Genomic DNA, 17,635 nt, shown 5'->3' with positions numbered 1-17,635 from the left:
CGCCAGGAGCCCCCACTCTGGGTCAGGCTTGTGCAGGGCTCGGGGAATTCTCAAGGATACCCGGGGGGCCTCTGTCTGTCTCCCCCTCAGACCGTGCGCTCCTGAGGGAGACCAGTGCCTCCCTCCTCTGGGCCCGGCTGCAGCGCACAGGTCCTCTGTCCCCGCATCAGGACCCTGGGAGAAAGGGGCAGACACAGGAGGCCCCACCCCAGGGACTCGCCTTCCTCAGGAGGACCCTGGCCCTGGACCCACTGTGCTGTGTCCCGATGGCCCAGGGACGCAGGGCCTGTCCACTGGCCGCCCCTGCATGGGGGGAGATCCTCCCAGAGCTCCCTTCTCCTGTCCGATTGGCTTTTCCCCAGCTGCCTCCTCCCCACCAGCTGCCGGATTATTCTTTAATGTCAAGCACTGGTGGGTGGATGTCAGTTTTGGCCTCAGCCTCGGCCAGAAACCACACTTGATAGGATAGCGCATTACTCCGTCCAAAGCCAGAGGGATCAGCTCTTCAAACCCATGGCTCTGTGAACCTCCCTCTCCACGCCCTGCCTGCCACCCCATTCTTCCCACGTGGTGACAGCTGCTGGGCCCCTAACCCCCCACCCACCCACACCCCAACATGGCTCCTGCGAAACCGGGGGTCAGGGTCAGCATCCATTCTGCTCAGCAGGTTGGGGGCACGCAACCACATTGCTGTCACCTTGTCACCTTCCCCACCGCCAGCGATCTCACCCACAGCCCACCGTCACCCCACGCCCAGCACGCCCACCGCCACCAGTGCGCGAGGTGCCAGTGTCTGTCCCCCCGTCCTGGCCCGCCACTGCAGACGGCGCCCCCGACATCGACCCGTACAACAGCACAGTAGCACAACAGCGACAGACAGCTCTCCCAAGAAGAGGCACAGTGGCCGCGGAGCACGGGGCCAGGCGCTCCACGCCGCTCACCGTTGGGGGACGCAAACCAAGCCACCGTGAGACACGCCTCACCCCCAGGAGGACGGCTGCCGCCGGAGGAGAGCCACAAGTGCTGGTGAGAACGTGCAGAAACGGGCCCGCGCGCGCTGCTGAGCTGGCAACGTGGCGCAGCCGCTCGGAAACCAGTCGGAGTTTCCTCAAAGAAACGAACCACAGAATTACCTCCTGAGCCCATGATTGCCCTTCTGAGAATGAACCCGCGAGAAAGCACAGCAGGGACATGCCCGTCTTCACAGCAGAGTGATTCCTAGGAGCCAAAAAGTGGAAGCAGACCAAGTGTCCACGGGCGGATACACGAAACATGCTCCATCCACACGATGGTGTTCAGCTTGAAAAGGGGGAAATGTGAATACCTGCTACCTTGTGGATGAACCTGGAGGACATGGCATTGCGTGAAATGAGCCAGCTACAAAAGGACAGATCCTGCAGGATTCCACGCATGCGAGTCACCTGGAGTCGGCCTGTGATGGTGGGGCCGGGGACTGGGGCGGGGAGGTGCTGCTTAATGGGGACACTGTCGGTTTGGGAAGACAGGAAGAGCCATGGGGATGGCTGCTCGGCAGTGTGAGTGAGGGAGTACCACTGCACAGCCCACGTAAAGGTGCTTAATAAGGTAAATTTTAGGTCATGTGTATTTTGTTTTAAGGAGAGAGAGGCTCAGCCCGTCAGGCCTGTGACACACAGATTCACCCACAGAAATTGCAAGGAAAACCCAGTGAGCATCTGGGGTCAAGGACAATATCCAGCTGACCCGGGGACGAGGGGCCTCACCTCTGCCCTGAGTCATCTGAGGCTTCCCAGAGGCGGGAAGACACACCAGCGCCAGGCCTCCCGGACAGTGGCCCCCCGGCCAAGCCTGTGTGGAAGGCCCCTAGCACAGTAGACTGGGGCCCCCCACGTCCGACCTGCAGCCTCTGCAGCACACAAGCTCCTGGTCAGCCAATGTTCTGTCCTGGTTCTGAGAGTCCGGGGGCTCACACCCCACCTTCTAGTGACATAAGCGGAATCCGACCGAATGATAATGAAGCTATGCCTTCAGCGAACCATCATGCCCCACGTCCCGGCAAGTCCCTGAAGCAGGCAGGTGTTGGCAGCAGGGGCTGGCCTGGCCTCTTCCCAGCCTCCTCTGTCCACAGCTCAAGCCTCCATCCTTGCCATTGTCCGGGCCTGTGTCTGCCTCCCCTGCTAAGGCAGAGTGTGGGCCTGGCCGCCCTGTTGGGCTCAGTACCCTCCCACTCCCTTTGTGCCCAGAGCAAAGCCCAGCAGATTCTTGCGGGATGGATGAGCAGATAATTGAACAGTGAAGGTACATCCAAGCCAGGGATGGGAAAGGTGAACACAGGGGTGGGTCTCCAGGGAGAACGTGGGCCAGAAGGAGGGGTCCACACCCATGGCCCTGTCCACACTGGCTGACGCCTGCTAGCCACGAGCCCTTTGACCACCGCACATGGCAAGTACGTGCATTAATACATATTATCTGAGCACCTACCATGTGCAGAGCCTGTGCTGGGCCAGCCCAAAGTCTTGACAGATGCACATGAGATGGTTAACAGCATAGACTCTGGACTCAAGATACACCCTCAGCCCTGCCCTCTGCCAGCCATGTGAGCTCTCTGAGCCTCAGTTTCCTCCTGTGTGGAATGGGGATGGCAGCACCCACACCGTACCCTCGAGGGGAGAATGGAAGGGCATCAGATAAGGCAAGGCCAGGGGCAAGGCGCAGGTGTGTCGAGGGCCCAGCAGGGCAGAGAGGAGCCTGTGCTGAAGTCCTTGGGTGCTGCGCAGGGAGTACAGACCTCGCCTGTCGGCAATAGGGAGCCATGGGGGGCACCGGAGCTAGGGAGTGGTGCAAGCAGCCTCTTCCCCAAACCGTCCCTGGTGGCTGCAGCCCCTGTGGGCATGCCCCCAGTCCTGCGCCCATGCACACGCTTCCCCTCTCGGGAGCACCGGGAAGGGGGACAGCACAGTCCAGGATGAGCCATGTTCTCCCTCACAGCCCTACTCGGGAGTGGCTCGTAGGGGCTCGGAACAGGGGCCATCACGGGGGCCCCAAAACGACTCGGTTCCCCATCTCATCCCTCGGGTGTTTCCGGCAGCCAGGAGAGGTTAGCAAGTCATCAGCACCACCCAGAAGGGAGGATGCTGAGGGGGGAGGGGGTGGTGAGGACAAAGCCAGCTCGAGATGTCAGGCGGGATACTTACGGAATTCCTCAATTAGAGGCTGGGAGGGTGAATATATTTATGATTCGAAGTGTCTCCTGAAACAACCACGCACCCTCAGAAATGTATGCAAATTCTTCTAAGGGCCTCTGGAGGGGGCGGGGTTGAGGTTGGTGGGGGGGTGGGGGCTCTGCGGGGGGCGGGGCGGCCTGCACACACACCCCCCCCTGCTGGGCTGCCAGAGGGGCCCTGGAGGGCCGGCCCACCCTCCTCCTTGACCCCCATGAGGGCCCGTCTCAGGCATAAAGGTCGCAACCTCGGGAAGCCCCTCTCCTGTTTCGTGCCCCCGCTGCCACGAGGACGCGGGCTGCCGGGGCACCAGGCACCTCCCCCACCAGCATTTACCCACGTGTCTCTTCTGCTGACCATAAAGCCCTGGAGGCAGGACCCCGACCGTCTTGCCCCCAGCGGTCCCTGCTCCCAGGATGGCCCTCGCCGCCGCCGCCCAGAGACTCAGCACATGATGGAGTGAGCCAGGGGAGGCAGGCGCCAAGGAAGCCGAGCAGGAAGGCCCCGGCCGCCCTCCACAGCGTGGTCCACCGTGTCTCCCAAACCAGATGGTCAAAGAGTCCGCTCTGCAGAAGAAATCCGGAGCTGGAGGCCGAACGGCTGCAGTCTCCATCCCTCAAAGCAAGAGGACACTCCGTTTCTGCAAACCCAAAGGGCAAGGTCCTGCCTCCGAGGAGTCTCAGAGCTGTCCACCCGCCTGCTCCCACACAGCAGACACTCCTCTGTTGCATGGTGCCTGTTGACCCACCCAGAAGTGGGGGACGAGGTGGGAGCATGGGGCGGGCAGGGGGAGGAAGGGCCTCAGGAGGCCGCCACCACCTTGAACCCGGACAGAAGAAGTCGAGGCTCATGGAGCTGACAGCCCCCGCCAGCCGCTGCAATTAACACAGAGCCGTTGACATCTAAATAATGTAACCGTTATCATAAATAATCTGCGGCTGTGATGAAGATCAAGTTATTTATAAAAGAATTAATAATCACGACGTGAGTGCACCGATGGATGAGCATGCGGTGGGGACACTGCCCAGATCCCTGAGCAGAATTTCTGTGGGGAATAATGAGTCCGGGAAGAAGACAAAGACGCTCTTCCTCTGCTGTCTACAAATGAATTCCTGGTGACGAGGAAATTGACACAGGCGCTCGGACTGAGCTCTGCTGACAGAGGTGGCAGGACGGGAAATCTGGCCCCGGCGGCCAGCCCGGGGAGGGCCACACGGACTTCGTCCGTTGTTCTGGAATGGGATGAATTAAATGAGCCCTTAGACTAAAGGGTCACACGCCGCGCGAGAAAATGAAAGCACAGACAACCCAGAGGTGGGGTCTGCAGGCCCTCGGGGCAGGGACTGCGCACAAACCCAAGACAGAGGGGAGATCGGGGGGTGGAGGGCTGGAGTCCGGCTCACAGTATGCCATGGGGAGAGGGGCTGGACTGTCCTGGGGGCTGCCCCTCACCCTGGGCGACCAAGAATGCTGCCTCGGTTTACCTCTGCTGCTGAGGACTGGTCCCACATCAGGAACAAATTAAGGACCTCCCCGCTGGGAGTGTGGGTTTCTGGATGCCAGCCTGCCACCAAGGCTTCCCCTCCGGGAGTCCTTCCCCCCGCCCCAGGGTCCGGGGCCAGCTCACCAGCTTCCTCACCGTGTCACGCCCCTGGGACCCTGTAACAAAGCTTCACAGGCCTGGCAGCTTAAACAGGAGACATTTACCGTCTTGACCCTGGAGGCCAGCAGTCCCAGACCAGCTGTCGGCAGGGCTGGTTCCTTCTGAGGCTTTGAGGGACACACTGTGAGGGGCGCCTCCCTGGCTTCCGCGGCGCCCCGTCCTTGGCGCCCCTTGCCTTATAGAAGCCTCCCCCCATCTCTTCGTGCTCATACATCATCCTCCCTGTAAGCATGTCTATCTGAATGTCCCTTTTAATAAGGACATCAGTCATATGGGATTGGGGCCCAACCTGCTCCAGTGTGACCTCATCTTAACTAATTACTCCTGTAACGACCCTGTTCCAAATACAGCCATAGTCCGAGGTACTGGGAGTTAGGACCCCACCATGAACGGGGGGGGGACACTATTCAGTTCCAGACACCCCTGTGGGCAGAGTACCCTGGTGATCATTGGAAGGGGAGGGAAGCAGGCCCAGCGGATGCTGGCAGTCACCAGGTGCGGGAAGCCAGCTGGGCTGGGCTGGACAGCTAGGTGCTGCATGCCCTCCCCCTGCACGGGCGCGCACAGCTGCCGGGCGAACCCCCACCCCCATGCCAAGGGCAGTGGTCAGTGTGGGGTTACTTACTCATTGCTTTATCCTAACTTTCTGCATACTGACTAGAAGCATAGGCCCTTGGAACAGATGAGGGATCCCTGACATGGCCAGATCCAAAATGCCATCCAAGTAGTGATCTGGTCCCCAAGCTGTGGGGACGCGGGACAGGCAGGCAGAGGTATGAGCGTGTTGAGTCTGTTCTGGGCCCGGCGACCACAGGAAGGCCCCCAGTTTGCTCTTCATCAGCCAGGAAGGCCTCATCCACTTTTTACAAACAAACAGACTCAGAGAGGCTGAGGGACGTGCCCAAGGTCACACGGCCAGGTGGGACAGGTGGCCACCCTCTCCAGGCTGCGCCAAGCCAGCCAAGCCCACTCCCCGCCACTCACCAGTGCCCGTGCTCCCTGAGGACAGCACTGCCCTCCCTGCATTCACCTCACTGGTCCGTAGGAGACCACGAATGCCCTGCCACACACGCCTGGCAAGATTCTCGGGCCAGGATGACCAGCTCCCACCCCTGGACAGCCTCTCAGAACCCCTAAGCTGCCCCTGGTAACTGCAGGGAAGCCTGGGAACATTCCCCAGTCCGGGAGCTCCAGCTGCATACGGGGAACCTTCCCAGCCCCCAGGCCACAGCCCAGCTCAACAGAAGGCCGAGGCCGAGGAGGCGGGGGTACCCCACCCTCTCTCTTCTCCTCCGGGTACTTCGTCCTGTTCCCTTGTGCTGGGCTCCGGCCCCCTCCATGGGCTTGCAGCGTCTATGGAGTGCATCTGCCCCAGCACCAGCACCACAGTCTGGAACTAACCTGCTTCCAGTCCTCGACAAAGCGCAGGCGGTTAATTGCACGCACGCCGCTCCATCCCCTCACAGGCGGGCGCTCTGGCTCTCCCTACCTGGGCCTACGCCTCGGCTTGGTGGGCTTCATGCTGAGCTAGGTTTACTCCCACAGACCGAGCCTCAAACTGTGAGCCCAGCAATGGGGTCAGATCCCCCCTGGCCTCCGCAAATCCCTGCCCCCCTCAGAGCCTCTGTTTCCTCCTTTGTAAGGAGCGGCCGGCCCCAGACACTTTGGAGTCGGACAGTTGGGGTTCCCATAATGCTGCTCACTGAGGAGGTCTGGGCCAGGCCTGCCACACACGGGCTCTCTGCCTTCCTCCTGGTCCCCCGTTCCCTCCCGTGCACAAGCACTTTCACGCATCTCACCATGCACCCTTTTCCAGGATTCTACTCCCAGGTCGCCTCCTCCAGGTAGCCTGCCGGGCCCCTCCCCTCTGCTCCACTGTGATCACCTGTCCTGCCTGACCTCTCGTGTGGCCTTCGACCAGTCCCTTAGGCCTCTCTGGGGCTCAGTTTTCTCACCTGTAAGGTAGGGATGACTGTCAGGGCCTCCCCATGAGACTATAAGGGTTCACGAGGTCATGCACACCAGACAGAGCTGGTGAGTGGTATAGAGGCGACGCAAGCGTCCACACCCGGTTCCCAGCCTCCAACCCCAGCACTCAGGATCCAGGCTTTTCTCTAGCTGGTCTCACAGCACCAGGGGCCTGGGGAGGATCGGGACACTGAAGACCCCGCCAGCCCCAAACAAAGGGGGGCTCTCAGTGAACTCTGGGGGTGCAGGGCCCTGAGGCTGGGACAGCAGGAGCCACGACCAGCAGGACCTAAGCACAGGTGTCCCCCCTGGCAGGACGGTTCGAGAGACCCACCTGGAGGGGTCAGCCAGGGGCAGGGACAGGAGAGGCCCCAGGTGACCGTGTGGGCCAAGCCAGGGGGGGCCAGCTGCCTCAGCCAGACCTCATTCCCGTGTCCAGAGCCGCAGACCACCAGCCCTGACCGCTGGCGACCGGGAGGGACCCAGCAGGCATGGGAGGCGCAGCCTGTCACCATCCCTCGGCCCCCACGACACGGGGCGCATGCCCAAGGCGTGGGCTCCACCTTGGCTGCGCTGTTGCCTCCAAAGCAGGGGACAGGCCTTCACTGTGCCCTGAATTACAAGTGTTCTAAAATACTACCAGGAACACAACCTTTGAGACTTTCCCCTCATTTAAATTCTTCCTTGACATTTACACAACAGCGAACAGAGCAAAGCACCAGGGAGGGAGCCCCCGGGAGGCCGCAGGCTCCTTGTGTGGCAGGAGAACAACCAGGAGGAGGCAACAGGGGCCACCCCACGCCCCCGGGGGCAGGAGAGGGGCTGACAGGGACAGGGGCAAGGGGGGCGTGGGGCACCCGGCTGGGTCTCACTCAGCCCACCAGCCCAGGAGGTGGACGAATTGGCCCCATTCCCCGCGAGGGAAGAGGCTCCGAGGGGCTGGGTGGCCAAAGGCACACAGCTGAGGAACTTTGCTTGTCCTGATTCCTGCAGGGCCTGCTGTCATGACAGGAGTGCGCTGTGTGGGATCCAAACAAGCAGAACCCAGTCAGCCCCCGCACCCAACTGCCCTCCCCAGAGCAGGAGACACCAGCTCCCCTGATGCCCCCCCGAGACGCTGAGGCTCTGTGTCCCCGGTGCAAGGTTGGGACGGCACCCGCGGGGGCCCACACCCCCCGGCCCACCCCAGCCACGTGGTCTCAGGCCAGCTCCCCCGGGATCGGAGAAGCCCCGCGCCTGGAGGGCCTTCAGGAACCACCCCCCTCAAGAAACAGCCGCATCTAACAGTGATGCTCTGGGTGCCAGAGACCCTCGGGGAGGGGGTCTCCCGGCCAGCAGGGCCTTGCCACCACAGTGACATCGTGTCTCTTCTGATCATTATGAATCTGCAGAAGTGGGGCTTCGCCCCCGGGCCCTGGCCCAGGGGAGAGTGGGACGCAGCCAGGGAAGGCACTCTGTGTGGCCCTCCTGCTCTTGTCCGGGATTTTGACAGAGAGCTGGTGCGGGCTCCCACGAGCGTCTGCCCTTCCCTCGGGGTCAATGACCCCGTCTGCCCTTCACTACGGCACACTGGCTGCACCACAGAGCCACGGCCCACAGCCTGGGCACCGCTGGAAAGTTACCAGGGACCGTCCCACAAGCCAGCCCGGGCCCCCTTTCAGATGCCAGCGCTGTGCTCAGTTCAAGCTGCCAGCACCAGCAGCACCAGGTGGATCCCAGGGGCCACCCGAGCCACTGACCTGGGTCACGTGAATGGCCCTGCTGTCACCCCGGGCCTCCGTGTCCAGCCTGAACCCACGTGTGCTTTGGGCAGTAACAGGTTCGGGGGCCTCTCTGACCCGCATTCCCGGGGAATGTGCTCAGAGCTCTGCCAGCGACCATCAAAATACTGTCAAAACCGTTTTCCAGGAATGACTCTGGTGGGAGTGGGGAGGGGTCTTCAGGGCCAAGTGTGGATGAGCTGGTGGCATTTAGCAAAGGAAGGGGCCATGCCTCTCGGTCCACAGCCCGCTGTCCCCTCCCTGAGCAAGTGCTGGAGCCCAGCGTGTGGCGGGACAGTGGGGGCCTGGGAGAGGGGCCCAGGCTGGCTCGTCGGGCTTCACAGGGCGCTGCCGGGACCTTGGGGTCCGCTGGGGAGCTCTGGACGGAAGGATGTGACCTGATGTCTGTGCTGACCAGACCCCTCGGGGCTCTCTTGGCAACAGACTGAAGGGGGTGCCAGGAGGCGACGCAGGTGCTGACGGCAGTGTGGACGGCATGGACGGTGTGCATGGGGAAGGCACGGGCAGGGGGGCAGAGACCACCTCTGGGTCTCCTCTGAAGACACAACTCAACCCACAAGGTCTATCAACAAACCGGACGCAGGGGGCGTCCAGTCAGCCCCCAGACCCCTGAGTCTCTGGAAGGACAGTCCTGGAGAGAGGCCTGGCTGGACATGGCCACTAGGGAGCCAGGGTGGACTTGGGGCAGAGCAGGGGTGGCACCCAAGGCCGTGGGAACGGGGACCCGGCGCTGCAGGAGGAGCCCAGGTCTCTGGTCACAGCTGATCCAGGGGGGACCACGCTTGGGAGGTAAGACAAGAGCTCGGGCTGGACCCCAGGCCTGGGCGCTCCCCACTAGCCGGGGCAGGAGCCGAGGGCCGGGCCAGTCTGAGGAGGAGTGGGTCCTTCCCAAAGGCCTTTCTGGAATGCTGGTTCCCAGGCCCCGCTGAGCACGCTGCCTGCTTCCTTGTTGTTTTTCCCCTCCCTTCAATACAATTATAGATTAATTAGTTCTCACCAAGCGATACCTGACCTACATCAGCGCCTCTGTAAGACGCAGAGCCAGAAGAAAGAAGCACCCGGCTATATAAAGACAAGCAATCTATTTTAAAAGAGGTCTGTGTGCGGAGAGTCAGCTGTTCTGCGTCCTTGTTATATAAGGCTTATTTAAAGGCCGCACACACTCTCGCTGTGCGCGATTCACGGCTCAGTGGCTCTGAGCGTGGGGTTAATCGCCAATTGAGTCTGGACGCAGCAGCGGGGCGCTGACAGCAGAGCGGCCTCCCCGGGCACCTGGAGACCGTGAGCACATGTGCCCACGCGCGCTGCGTCCCCACGTTATGCTCTCCTCCTCTCCCCGCCTCCCCATCCAAGCAGCCGCCACGCTGTGCTAAACCATGGGATCCCCTAGGCCAGGGGTCACATCTCCTTCATGCCGGGGTCCGCGAAGGCCAGGGAGAGCCTGGGCATGGGAGGCATCACCCCCGAGAATTAGGCTGTGCCGCGGGCAGGGCTTCTCTCGCTCCCACCGTGCGCCTAGTTTCCTAATCGCCGGGGCTGCCGTGGGAGGCAGGTTCCCCCACCCTGGTGGGCCACCTCTGAGACCCCCTCGGTGACCCGCCTCCTGACTTGCACCCCTGTATCATTCCCTCCCCTCGGTGTGGCCCGACTGCATGACTCATGACTTGATTCAAGGCAATAGAATGGGCAGAAGCCATGAGACCTCTCTTTGGAGACTGGTTTCTGCGTGTGCTCTCTCCCTGTCAGGCTGTGGGACAAGGGACAGAGGCCTGCCGATGACCACACGAGGGAGCTTGGATGCCGACCACCCCACCCAGGTCCCCCTCGGATGAGACCACAGCCCTGGACCACAGCCGACAGCAACCTCCTGAGGGGCCCCAGTGAGGCCACGCCTGGAATTCTGGCCCACGTGGGCTAAGTCATCACGCAGTAACCGATAACCAATACCCTACCTCATTTCAGAACTGGGGGGACTCACACCCCAAATGTTGACTCAGCTCCGGCCCCAAGCCGTGGCCAGATTGAAATTCAGATTCGGGAGTGGGCTGGGGGAGGGGTTGGGGGAGGGGGCCTCCCAGCTCCCAGACCCTGCCCAGGCACCCAGCCTGGCTCAGACTCTGCACCCCCCGCCCCCGGATCCTGGCCAGACCCTCCCGGGATGGAGGCCCGCTGCCCCCTTCCTAATGCAGCCCTAAGAATGAGCTCTTCTGTCCTGGCTTCGCTGTGACATCCCTGGGGATTTTCTCTTACTCATTTTCTTTTCTCCCGCACAGGACTATACTTAGGTATTGCTCTAACATAGTACTCGGTGAAACTATACTTGGGTATTACATACTCCAAGCGAATGAGACAAGCACAGTCTGGGGAGGTTAAGTCACTTGCTGGAGACGCACAGCAAGAGGCAGAAACAGAATCTAAACCCAGAGCTCTAGGCTCCAGACCCCTGCTCTTCCCAGGACGAGCCTGGGCTCAGACTCAGAACCTCCACAGTGTGAATCCCAGCCTCTGACTACTCTGAAAAGGTAAACTGAGGGCTATTACACATTTTAAAAGCTTATTTGTGCAAAAATCTGTTTGATCGGACAGCATCCAATCCAGCAGATAGAGTGGGGCTCTGAAGGACTTCGAAGACAGAACTAAGGGGGAGCAGGAAGGCATAGGAGGTGAAAAAATGGATCGATCATTGCAAACTTTCTTTCCTTCGGGGGTTGTCTGTCCTGACGCTTGCTGACCAGAAGATTCCTGACTGTCTGGTCTAAGCCTCCACTCCTGGGAACCTGTATGAAGTCAGCCCCGGCTTGGTGACGTGGGGCTCAGCCTAAGCGACTCCACCTGGGGGCCCGCTGTCTTGTTTCGACAGAGTCTTAGCGCCCATGGCTTTATGAACTGCCCGCGCTGGCCTGCCTGACGCGGCTGAGTTGGAAGAACACCCATCGCTGCTGGATTCCTCATGCAGCTTGCTCTACAGAATGAGAGGTCTGACGACCAGCAGGACCAGGGCCACTGGGAGTGGCTAGCAAGGCAGAGTGTCAGGACCAGTAACAGACTGTATGTTAACCGGGTCCTCGGCCGTTCTGCACCCCGAAGAGAGAAGAGCCCCCAGACACAGTTGCACGGGGCAATGCTTGCTGCCCGCTAGCCGTGGAATGTCGAGCACTGGTGGGAAAAAGTTGGGAATTCAGTAGGGACTGCCAGAGTCAGCTAATATTACATACTGCTTGTGGCTGCTGCCCATACCGCCCTGTAACCTGAAAGCGAGCCTCAGGCCAGATGGGCCCTGCCCAGGCCTGGTTCTCCTGCAGGCTCCCCGGCCCACTGGCCAAGCCAGGCTGTTGATAGAGTCTGGGCTCCTGGCCAAATATCATTTCTGGCTTTGACACCGCTTAATGTTCCTTCAATGTATTATTCATCTCCATGAATGCAGAGAGAACTCTTCAAAGCCCTTAAACACACACACACACACACACACACACACACACACACACACACACACACACTAACCTAGGAATCAGGATTTGTCTCCAGTCTATCCCCAACCCACCATACCTGACCCTGAGGCCCAAACACTCTTCCCGGCTTCTGTCCCCTGAACTCAGTCCAGAAAGAGCCGGGACTAGACATTCCAATGTCTGGGCTCCAGTTGTGACTCTGCAGTGGGGCCAAGGGGGAGTTGCTTTGCTGTGAAAATCCGAGAAGCTCAGGTTGGAAGGAACCTTGGGACCCCCTGGCTCCCGAACCATAGAATGCACAAATCCCCTCAACAGCACCTAGTTCAGAAGGCTAACCACAAAATGCTTGAGTCCCTCTGGGGCTGTGCAACCCACTACCTGGATAAAATCAGAGACAGCGCAGATGACTGAGCGCCCCCCCCCCCGCTCTGCCCCGAGTGATACTCTAGGATTGGTGGGTTGCCAAAGTCCCAAATAAAATCAGGATGATGGGTAAGTGATAAGGGAATTGTTGATTCGGTTTCTTATCCTTTTTTTTCCTTTCTGACACTTCAATTATTTCAGTTATGACTTTTCCATAAAACAGTTCATAGATTGCAGGGGAACAAGTAACCTTTAAATCTCCCATTTAGCACATTACAATAATTTCCTTGGAAATGCATTAGAATATCACAGGTGCTCATGTTGTATGACCTACTGCAGGCTCTTGATCAGCAAATTAATGTTGAGGTTAATTCAAACTTTGGGGAAAAGTGCAAACTTGACAAAGATTAATCCAGCCATTCCCAGGAACGATGAGGGCAGCATGGGCAGGCTGCTGGGGGTGGCCTCACCGGGAAAGCAAGCGTGGTAGGCAAGCGAGTCTGCTGTGTTTCAGCAGAGTTTTGGTTAAAGGCAAGCACTCCAAGGTCAGGTTCACTGGGTTTGTTCTGCCTCCAACACTAATAGCCATGGGATCTTGAGCAAGTGACTGTGCCTTTCCAGACCTCAATCTCTTTATCTGAAATACGGGTAGACAATAGCATCTATCTCATTGTGAGAATTAGATGAGTTAATAAATAGCAGTGTTTGAGCCATCATTTATTTAAGGACAATAGCCATCACCATCACCATCATCACCATCATCAGCATCATCATCACCAACATCATCATCATCATCACCACCATCACCACCATCACCACCACCATCACCACCATCACCACCACCATCACCATCATCACCACCATCACCACCACCACCATCATCATCATCACCAACATCACCACCATCACGATCATCATCGCCATCACTTCCACCACCATCACCATCATCATCACCATCACCACCACCACCATCATCATCACCACCACCATCACCACCATCACCAACATCATCATCTTCATCATCATCACCACCATCACCATCATCATCATCACCATTACCATCATCATCACCACCACCATCATCATCACCATCACCATCATCATCACAACTATCATCATCATCATCACCACCACCATCATCATCACCATCATCACCATCACCATCACCACTATCATCATCATCATCATCATCACCATCATCATCATCACCACCATCACCATCGTCATCACCATCATCATCACCATCATCACCATCACCATCACCATCATCATCACCATCACCACCATCATCACCACCATCATCATCATCACCCCAATGGGTCCTGACAGAGCCCCCAACAACCTGCTGCTGCCTGGCCCACCAAACCCCCGCAGGCCTGGATTCAGGACTCAGCTCAAGCATGCCCACATCACAGACTACGGGTGGCATTGCTGCTCCCACCAGCTGTCACCAGCCTGCGTTAGCGTACTCTGATGGCTTGTTTGTAGCCAGCTTCCTCTTCTCCCAGGAGGGGCAGCATCCCCAGGACCGAGGACACTGCAGACAGGAGACGTTCAATAAAGATTTTTGAATAAATTAATTAATGAGTGAATAAATGATCACATGAGTGAACAAATGGGAAATGCCATCGCTACTCGAAGCAGAAGGCATCCCTGCCTCCCCACCTGCTTTCCCCTCTGGCGAGGAAAGAGCAGGGAGGCTATGTCACCAGAGTCTACAGCTGCCCACACACTCCCACCTCCCCACTTTCCTGAGGCAAACAATGCCCAAGGAGTTCATTTTACAGATAAAAAAAGGGGGCTCCTGGGAGCTGGGAGTTAGGGGACCAAGGCTCAAGCCCACTGCCAGTAAATGGCCGAGTAAGGTTTTCCTGACTCAAAGCTGCTCTTTCTCTAACTTAGCGCCCTTCCCCACCTTTCCCTAAACCTGAGCTAAGAGTCATGATGAGGTTAAAGGGCGCATATCCCCTGACCTCCTGCCCTCCGCATGTGCCCTAGCCTCTCTAAAAGCTCCCTCAGGCCTTCTAGAGCCCACCCCACCCTCTCCCCACCAAGGGCTTCTTCTGTGACTGCCCCCTTCCCAGGGCTGACCTCAGGAGGCGGGTAGAAGTGTGAGCCCACCCACCTAAGCAAGGTCATTGTCTGTCTCTCCTATCAAATTCCCCATCAATTTCCCCAGGCCCCTTCCTGAGCTCCCATCCTGTCACCATCTGCCTCTGTGTGTGGTCTCACCTGTGTGGGCTCTGTGAGGCAGGGGTGAGAAGAGGTGATGGTCTCCTGCACTCACCTTGGACAGGGGTGCATCCCAGCTGTACAGATGGGCGAGGGTGGTTGTACCCAGGATCCTAGCAGAGGAAAGGAGCCCGAGGTGTGGAAAAGTATCAAGAAGTCCTGGGAGGGGCCAGGGCAAAAGGGGAGCCTCCCCCCAGCCAGGTCTGCAGGGCACAAAACCCCACCTGGGCTCCCCAGTGCCTGGAGGCCTGGCCCACGCAAGGTTCAGGGCTCACCTTCCTTCGGGCGCAGGTGAACCCAACACCACGACATTTTCCAGAGAGAGGCGTGGGACAGTTTCACCTGGGGTACAGGGTGATGAGTTTCTGGGGTTCTTTGCACCCCAAAATTTTGACTGCTCACTAACAGTGCTGTAAGCCCCTGGAAGGTGAGGAGCTTCTCAAAAGCCAGTGTGCCCTTGATCCAGGGGACCCTGTGACTGCTCGGATTCTGATTCTGTAGGTCTGTGGCAACCGGGCTCCCGGGTGATGGGGCTCCTGCAGGGCCCAGAACCACACAGACTAGCAAAGCCTTGTCCCTGGGGGAGCAGGGCCAGCCTGGGCCAGCACACAGGACACTCAAGGAGAGCAAGCTGGTGGGATTAGGGGGCACCCACAACCCTTCACAAGGGAAGGAGCGGGGCTCCCCTGCCTCCCGGGTGCATGAGGCAGAGGCAGACGTCCAGGGACCATCTGACCCTTTACCTTCTAGAGCCGTAGGCCCCCAGGGGACTACTGGGAGGGGCAGGGGAGCCCCAGTGGTCCTGCTATTCTAGGGAAGGCAGAGTACCCACATGAGCAGCAGGGATGGGGTTGGGACCACAGGGTCAACGCCACAGGCTCCAGGGGGCCTGGGGCTCCCCATCATCAGGAGAGTTTAAACAGCTTGACTGCATTCTTGGGCCTGACTCAGAAGTGTTCAAACGACTGATGGGGGTTGCACTGGGGCTCTCACACAGACTGCACTGGGGTCCGAGCCCACAGGGACCCCTGAGGACACGTGGGACCCACCAAGGCCCACATTGTGTTGGACCCTAGTAGGTCTTTCCCCAGCTCGGGCTCCCCTGCTCACAGCTGCTGCCTGGCCTGGCCTCCTGGGCTCCTCTCCTTCCTGCTCTTCCTTCCTCAGGTCTGGCTCAGGGTGCATCTCACTGGGGCAGTTGGGGGTTGCGAGCAGCTTGGTTACCAGCGCCTCTGCGTGCACACGGTGGGGAGAAGCAATTTCCAGCTAGCAAGTAATACCAGTTATGGAGAAAATCCTACCAAGCTGGGATGGAGGCCCAACTGTGTGCCCAGGGGCATCTCCAGGACGGACAGGAGGCCTGGAGCAGAGCCAGCCAGGACCGACCCCGGGGGGGGAAGGTGGCTGGAGGCGACTCCCCTGTCACTCCCCCGCCCCATTCACGACACTACTGACTCAGTGCAACACTCGGCCCCTCATTCAACAACAGTTCCGGGCCGATTCGCTGTTAGAAGAGATGGCCGGGTGGCGTGCTGGCCAGTGTTTGGGCGAAGGACCCGGGAAGGCCCGGCCATGCCCCAGCCCCAGCCGCCCACCAGGTCTCACCGAGGGGAGGTGCCCCTAGAAAGACAAGGACAGCGAAGGGCTGACTTGTGCCTGGTCAGGTTTGTGCCTGGAACCCCTGCTCAGGACGTGGGGCTGGGCTCTCGGACGCCCCAGTCCAGCGTGTGGGATCCGGACAAACCGCGGCTGCCTGACCAGAGGCCAGGTGACCAGGGGCACAAGGGCAGAGAAGAGCATCCACGGCCACAAGCCCCTGACTCCGCATGCAAACCTGCCCGCCGGTAAATGGGGCTCCTCGCCGTCCCAAACGGAGCAAGTCCGCGGGAGCAAGTCCTCCTCTTTCAAAAGGAGCCTGGAGCCAAGGGGGCCCGGGGCCTGCAGCGTCTATGTTCTAAACCCGTAGTGACCGTCAGGTCACCGCGGGGGTCAGACCGTGAGGCAAGCCAGCTTGAGGACATGCAACCTACATCCAGAATCAGCCGCTTCCCCTGAGGGGCTGCTCAGGGCCAGCTGGAGGGTCTGCGGGGCCACAGGGTAGAGAAGAGGAAGACAGAGGGCGGGCCTGGCCGGGGGACAGGGAGTTGCCGTCGGGGGCGAGGGAATCGGGGCCAGGTGCCCGGGAAGGCAGCCAGGATGTGTGCAGGCCTGTGTGAGATGAAACGTGTTCTTCCAGGAAGGAGCCCAGGGAGGGCCGGGGGGAGCGCGCAACAGGCTGAACGGCCAGGTCCTGCTGCGGGGCCACCCGTGAGCACAAGCAGGGTTGACAGGAGCATGGCCTGCACGGGCTCCTGGGCAGGCCACAGAACCCAGCCCCGACTGAGTGAGGCCCAAAGGGGTTTACTGGCTCGCAAGGCACACAGAGCAGGGTGGGGTGGCGTGGGCCCTGCTGGCTCTCCCCAGCCTGAATCCCACACTCTGACCTCCTCTCCCCAGACGGGGCCCCCCAGGAAGCAGGAGGCAGGAGTCGGGGCCCCACAGAGGCCCCAGCCTTGCTCCGGGAGAGGCTGATGTGTGGGGTCAAGCCACAGACCCACCCCACCTCCCAGAGGGACCACCGTGGCCAGGGAGGCCACAGAGGAAGCTGGATGTTCTCCCGTGGGCCCTGGCATGGCAGCCAGGGGTGGAGGCGGGTGCTGGCCCAGGCGGTGGGGGTGCAGGGACAGTGAACCACACGCTCACGCTATGCAGGGAACTGTATTCACACGTACACACCCCCACTCACACGCGTGCACGTGTATGCGCTCACCCACACAGCCTCACACGTGTGTGCACATGTACACGCGCACACACACACAGGCCCCGGGTACCACGCTAAGGGGCGTGGGCTGAGCAGAGAGCTGGGCCCCCTCTTCCCTCCCGCCCTGAGCAGCCCCGCCGGCCGGCCTGCACCTGCGTCAGGCGGGGAGGGGCCACTCA

This window comes from Eumetopias jubatus, unplaced genomic scaffold, assembly GCF_037043125.1.
Source record: "Eumetopias jubatus isolate StellerSeaLion01/CBP00866 unplaced genomic scaffold, mEumJub1_p1.0 scaffold_4, whole genome shotgun sequence".
Classification (NCBI taxonomy): Eukaryota; Metazoa; Chordata; class Mammalia; order Carnivora; family Otariidae; genus Eumetopias; species Eumetopias jubatus.
The sequence above is the reverse complement of the archived record's forward strand: the minus strand, read 5'-3'. Positions refer to the sequence as shown.